This window comes from Cricetulus griseus, chromosome 2 (assembly GCF_003668045.3).
Source record: "Cricetulus griseus strain 17A/GY chromosome 2, alternate assembly CriGri-PICRH-1.0, whole genome shotgun sequence".
In the NCBI taxonomy this organism is placed as follows: domain Eukaryota; kingdom Metazoa; phylum Chordata; class Mammalia; order Rodentia; family Cricetidae; genus Cricetulus; species Cricetulus griseus.
In genome coordinates, this window is record NC_048595.1 from 272,687,985 (window position 1) to 272,695,494 (window position 7,510).

Genomic DNA, 7,510 nt, shown 5'->3' on the forward strand with positions numbered 1-7,510 from the left:
ACCATATTTAGACAACATAAAAAATTTGATAAACTGAATCTCCAACCACTTTCCTGAAACTTTTCTGATCAATGAGCAGTGATCTTTAAATTATTTATAAGTGAGAAGTCTTATGTCATCATTGAGAACTTCATCTCTCCACCAACCACTGTTCTTTTTTAGAGTAATTTAGGATTGATGTCATTTTAATTTCTTAAAGATCTCAAAAAAAAAAATCTCTTCAGTGTAGCCAGGCGTTAGTGGCACATGCCTTTAATCCCAACACTTGGGAGACAGAGGCAGGCGGATCTTTGTGAGTTCGAGGCCAGACTGGTCTACAGGGCAAGTACCAGGACATGCTCCAAAACAATACATAGAAACCCTGTTTCCCAAAACAAATAAGCAAACAAACAAAAAAGATCTCTTTAGTAAAGTGTGAATGAAGAGAAATTATTTTGAAATACTATTGTAAGACACTTCAACACTTCAAGGACTTACTTAGCAGAGTTCTGCAGTCTAGGAATCCTACAATCAAGGTGCCTCAAGACCTCATATATAGTGACGTGATCAGTAGCTACTTCTTTGTCCCCTAAGTAGACAAGAGACCACAGTGTGAAACTTTTTGGTGTCTTGAGTAGTGCCCAGGAAGCTATACTCTTGACTTGCTATTTTCTATGAGGGCTCATCTTGATTATCTACCTGACTGAATTTAGAATTAGCTAAGAGATAGGCCTGTAACATGTCCTTGAGGGCATTTCCAGAGAAGCTTAGCTGAAGAGAGACAACCCACTCTGAGTATGTGCTACACTGTTCCATGGGCTGAAATCCCTTACTCAATGGAAATAAATGGAAGCAGAGTCAGCATACATCTGTTTTCTGGTGAACATCTGCCTCATGGTGCCACCACCACCCTAACCCTGAACAGTGCCCTCAAACTGGGAGCCAAAATGAATTCTTTCTTTAAATTTTTGTGGTTTACCAAAAGTAAGAAAAGTAATATACCTTCCAAACTATTATGACAGATATTTGAGACACATAAAATTTATTTGCTAGAGGGTCCAGAGATGTGTATCTGGGTGACCTTTCTCAGTTAATGTCCTGATGATTAGTAGAGTCTTAGTATCATTCCTGTGGGAAGAAAGACATTCTTCATGTGACATACAACTCCTATCATTTTTCTTTTTCCTGAGACTATAAGTTATGATTTTTTTCTGTAAACAAGATTTTTTTCCTGGAAAGTCTATCTAGTTTTCTTAATTTCTAAATAGAATTTGTAGATTAAATTTTTCTATATTAAAATGTAGACTTTCTAAAAAAATCTTATGTACTTTCTTCATTACTTTACCTTGCATATTGAAAGAAATGATTAGTTCGTAGTATGGATTTCATACTGTTTGAAGAATTAATGAGGGAATATACACCATCTTCCATGCAAGAATAATTTCCTTTGCTCTTATTAGTTATACCAAAACTATAGGGTTTACTCAATCCCTGCATATTGTGGTGGGCACTACTGCCAGGTTGGCAAGATCAAAGGAAACTCTGAATTCCTTTCCTACTACTATTTGTTTCCTTGTGTTCCTACTGAGGTATTTGTTTTTCAACACTTGATGGATACCTACTGTCTCTACTAAACCCGCGCACTGGTGGGATATATTACCACACTTATAGGACTGATGTTCTCCTTCTACTCCAAGATTAGAATTCTCAGTTTGAAGAATTGCATGCTAAACACTACTCTTCAAAATGAATTGTGGGTTTGACTGGATTCTGAATGCATTCTGGCTGCATATAGTACTAGAGTTAGTAATAACAAAATATACGTTACTTAAGTAAATCAACCCTACTCTTTCCTTGGGATTATTTAGTTTCATGTCAGATTTAACTTCTCTACCACTGAGCCATCATAACATATATTGTGTACCTAAGTGTAGAAATCCAAAGGCTGTCACTCCCTATTCAGAAAACTTAGAATACTCACTTCTGGATTACTGTATGAGTTCAGGAGAGAAACATGTTTTGACTAAAAACTAAAAGGCTACTAGTAATTTCCTCTAGTATAATACATTTGTCTTTGTGAGAACAAACTCAGTGGATTATTAAAGAAAAAAACAAAGAGGATAAGAGATTGAGAGATGGATGTGGTAAGAGGGATTCGGGAGGAGTTGGAGCAAGGAAACAGGAATGGATATGATCACATTTTGATATGTATATGTGTGAAATGCAAAATAAAATATAAATATACTCAAGATGGGATACTGGATGTTCATTCTAAGTTATATTGTCTTTTATATTTAAAAATCTGATAAAAAAATTTCTTAATGTTTTTTAAACAGAATTAAATCACTTTATTTTTCTTGTATAAAAATCCTTATATGGTGGAGTATGAGTCCTCTGAATAGAAACCTTCATATAACTTTTCACAATCTGGTCACTGAATTCCTCATAAGGAAATTTGGTTGTGGTGATATATTCTTTAGGTGCTATATTGTTTATCATCTAATAAAACTTGCCTGAAGGATTTGAATGCAAAGCTATACACATCCATAGAAGCTGGGCAGTGGTGGCACACACCTTTAGTGCCAGGACTCAGGAGACAGAGGCAGATGGATCTCTGTGAGTTCTAGGCCACCCAGGGCTATATGATGGTTAACCAGTCTAAAAGAGTAGCAGAGCTCATGCCTTTAATCCCAGCATTAGAGAGTATATAAGGGTCTCATATGAGATACAGTTTCCAGTCAAGACAAAATCTCCGTTTCAGCTTGCTAGAGGTAAGAGCTACTGACTGGCTCTTTGATTTTCGGAACCCTAGCTTAAACCCCAATACCTGTCTCTGGGTTTATATTATTTTTGCTACACTTGGTGAATGCAGTATCTTTCCTCAGGTTGGGTCTTAGAAATGGCATTAAAGGTGGCCTTGACAAAGTTGCCCAGGGTGGCAGTACAGCACTTGGCTGATGTGTTGCAGTCCACAATACCAGCCATAGTCAATAATGTCTTAGGCACAGGAGCAGAGGCAATGCCAGTACTTCTGGGGTTGGGGCAGGAATGAGATACACCAACACAGAGTCATAGTGGCCTGTCACCTTATATGGAACAATGTGGGGCTTGCCTAGCTTGTTCCCCCAGTAGCCTCTCTGCACAAAGATTATGGAAAGCCTGGACAAGATGATGGCTCCTCAATGGCAGTGGCTACCTCCTTGGAGCACTTAACACCAAGACCAACATGTTTATTGTAGTCCCAGTAGGGGCAAAAATCTTGAACCTGATCTGCTGGCCAGCCTGAGTCTGCTTCTGCATTGGTATGATCTTTAGAACCTCATCATTTAGGAATGGGCTCAGGAAAAAGCTAATTATCTAGGATTCCTTAATGGATAGGGAGAATGGGTAGATATCTTCCAGGGACTTAATCTTCATTCTTAACCAGGCGGCTGAGCTTTGTGACAGGAATGCACTCTTTGTCTTTGTCCTTACCTCCATGGGTCCCATGGTCTTGAGTACGGCTAGGGCGTTGGCCATAGCCATGACTCCTAAGACAGTTGCTGAATTCTCTGTGACTCAGGTCTTCCAAGTTCTTCCTTTTTACCCATGTGATCATCATCTTGTATTTTCCTGAAGAAGAAATGATAATAAAATTGCTAAAGACTCCTTATGAAGTTGAGTATAAATTTGGGTTTAGGAGACATGCGCAATTCATTCCATAAGAAAATAAAATAGAAAGTGTGATGATGGAAGAGAGATTGTGGGCTGCTGTTCTTAAGGTATGAAACCAGGATGAGAATTCTTAGAGATGGCATGAGAAAAGCCATCTTGTGAGTCAAGATGTTAGAGTAATGGAAATGCTCCTTGGCAAAAGTCACTGTTAGATACTGACTCCAGAAATCTCTCTGGTTGTATCATCTCACTGTATCTTTTATGAAAGGACCTTTTGAGGACTCTTTTTAGTCCATGAATACAAATTAAAGAAAAGAGAATGAGAAGACAAAAATAATAATTATGTGACTTACCTATGGATTCTGCTTGACTTAGTGGGTGGACCAATTATTATCCATGACTACCAAAATATGTGTCCCTCCTCATTTCTTCTTAAGGTTATATTAGTCTGTACATATTGAATGAAGACATGAAATACCCAGGAGTTTCCAACAATGCATTCATTTTTTTTCTATTTCTCATTGTTAAATATAGACACTTGTGGGTGTGAATTATGGCATATCACTATTTTAGTCACCTTATAATATAATATATGCCTTGAACTCTTTAATGCTAATCCTTTATCTTCAGTTGCTCATTCTGATGCCATGCAGTACTAATTATCCTTCACTGTGATAAACCTATAAAAAGGAAATGAAAAAGAACCAGCAAGCAAGTTCATTTTTTTTCTGAAATAATGTAATCTCCCAAGTCTTGGTTACAGTTACTTGTGATGAGCTTGATGGTGTGCTGACTGCTGGTGGTGGCTACAGTGTGTCCTGAGGGATGCCACATTTTGCGTGATATGCATGGCTAACTCATGTTACTCATCTAGAGAAATCAGATTTAAGATTTCAGTTGACTTTTATTCATTTTTCAAAAGCCTGTGTTCCCCTTAGTTGTGTTCAGATTATACTGGGTTATGTACTCTACAAATTCAGGCAGTAAATGAAAAATATTTTGAAGGCTGTTTATAGCCTAGGTAAACATATTCAGAATATGTGTAGCTTTTCTTCCTTTCTTTGTTTTAACCTATGAAATGTAGAACGTGTGCTGGGCGGATAAAGATGCCCATAAGGGTAAGAGAGGAAATAGTGTTCTTTCTGTAGCCTGCAACATAATTCAATGTAGGTGTAATTTTTTTAAAAAGGAGTCAAATGTAATTAATAAATGAATACAATTTTAGCATGACTTTATATTTCCAAACACATTCTCATGTAAATTTATTATTAAGAAAAGGGTCAGCAAAATTAATAAAAGAATTTATAGCAATAATTCTGAAACCACATGCTTGTTTTGCTTTTCTTTATTTGTTTCCTAAAGCTCACTGTCCTTTACAAATCACTGTTTTAAATCTCCAGAGCCAGTGGATTAATCTGAAGCAGATTTTAGTCTTCATTTTATAAGCTGCAAAGAATCACGAGCTGAGAGCTCACTTGCCTGGGGAACATGTAATGAATCCACAGAACTAAAAGGATTCAGAACTTGGGGCTCACAAATCAGTGCATTGTTCTTTAGATAATACTATTTTGCTGCAAATGTAACTCAGGTCTTTAACTGAAGATTTGCTCAAATTTAAAGGTTTTTAGTCACTGAAATAACTAACAAAATGGAAAAAATGCATAATGGCTCATTTACAGAACATTTTACATCCTGTAATTAAGACTCTATGAATCAAACAATACAGTGTCAGCTCCATTTCTTCCGGTAGATATTCTTGGAAATGAGTGGCTCAGCATCTGTCTCTGAGTAAGTTGGGGAGGGGCAGTGAGATTAACCTTATGCTTTTACAATAAGCTGGTAGGCTATAAAAGTTATTGATATTTTCACACACAGAGGTATGTCCAGAAAGGCACACAATCATGTCATTTTCCCATGCATTTGTTCTGAGGTTCAGTCATCAGTGAGCATAATTGTCACCTACCTAAAGATATGCTCTATAATATACAGTTTCAAATTACTCAAGTCCTTTTAACCACATGCCCAATTTCCTAGTTTATTAAATTTTGTCACCAGCAATTGTGTTAATTTATAAGCAGGTTCAACACCTTCTAGAGTACTGTGTGTACTGTGTTTGTGTGTGTGTGTGTGTGTGTGTGTGTGTGTGTGTGTGTGTGTGTGTGTGTGTGTGTTTAAGAAATGGTTCTAAATAAAGACATTCCAGGAAAGGGTGGGGTTAGACTGAGTTGATGAGATACTATCTACAATGAAGTGTAATGTAGTTTTCTTCTAAGACTTTGTTCTCTTGACAAAGCACATGCATAAAAGAGGTATACCTTGTTTGTTGTGAATCACCAGCTGGCAAGTCCTGTAGGTAATGGCTCCTGATGCCTCAAATGATACTCCACAACATTACTGTTCCAGGACATGAACAATTTAAACTGCAATTTGAAGAACCTTTAATCTTGAATGAAAATTTAAAAGCATACTATTAATATAGAAAAGCCATTAATATACAAGAAGATCAGTTGTTACCCACTTGGTCTATATAAAAATCTCATGTATTTTGTATAATCCATATGATGTAGATTATAGAATTAGCATGTAAGAAAAAAATCTTTGGAACAAAAATAGTAAATTATAATTTATTGCCATTTTATGGGTCAATGTGTCCTGCTTTTTCTCATTAAATAAAGCCATAAAAGATATGCAAGTACTCAGTATTATAGAAGATAGTCTGATAATGATTTTAGCCTGAATGCTTCATCTATCTATTCGTCATGCTTGGATCAAACTTTACAATGACCAAAACACTTCCTGAAGATGTATAGTGCCGTACAATGTACATGGAAGGCAGAGGTCTTCCTAAGGATCTTCATTCCTTTTCACTTTCACAGACTGAGAAAGAAAAGATGGTATCCTATTAAACTGACCATGTGACAAACAAGGCCAGGCTAGCCCCACATGATGGATACCATCAAGAAGTATTGATTTGGGTTTTATGGTACTTCTATGAATTATTAAATCTACAAAATACCTTTTATAAGAAAATACTTCCAGAATATTAGTAAAAGGATGCCAAAGTCTTCCTAACGGAGAGGAAACCCTTCAAAAACGTAATGTGTTTCCTTCCCTAGCTACTTTCATTTGCCATATTGTGTTCTCCTACCCTGTCTTGGGTTCCATTCACTATCCAAGGTTTTCTTTGGTTCTTGGTGGTGATCCATCCTCATGCTGCTTGTACTGTAGGTCTCTACAAGACATCCGTGTCATTTATTCATACTTGAATGTAGTGTTCAGACCCAGTGCTCTGCTTTATGGCTGTGGGCATGCTCAGTTTTGTCCCTGCAGGATGCTCGGTGAATCTTACTTGGTGACCCATGCATGATGTCTTGAATGCAGGCATTCTCCTGTCTTGCACTCTGACTCCTGATGCCAGGGATTTTCCATAAGTACAATTCTATCATCTTGCTTGGATTCTCACTCTGTGCTTCTGACCAGCACAGCAGCTTCCTCCAAACAGCTCCCAATAGAGACACTACTGCCTTTTGCTCCCTAAGTAGTACACTTACGGTAAAATAACAGCAGAAAAGAAGCAAAGAGAGAGAGAAAAATATGACTTAAGGAAGACTTTAAGGAAGAGAAGAAAAGCTAAAATCCAAGTTTAAAAATACTGCCTCAGGAAACTGTGAATGCCAGTGTTTTGACTGCCAACTACAGATGTGAAGAGGTCAGTGGGCTCAAGGTTGTCAAATATTTGTTGATGTGTTTTTGTTTCTGAGTCAGCAGCTGGGAAGCTGAGGACCACATAGCCACTTCACTTTAATTTTGACATCCCTGAATTTGTTTGTGAACAATGACCAAATAATTGTGTTAGATCATGTTTCATCAGCAAAAA

At 37.1% G+C, this 7,510-nt stretch overlaps 1 pseudogene; it reads right to left on the reverse strand.

Moving 5' to 3' along the window:
• Positions 1–2,832: 2,832 nt before the first annotated feature.
• Positions 2,833–3,451, reverse strand: LOC118238190 (annotated as a pseudogene).
• Between the last annotated feature and the right edge of the window lie 4,059 nt (positions 3,452–7,510).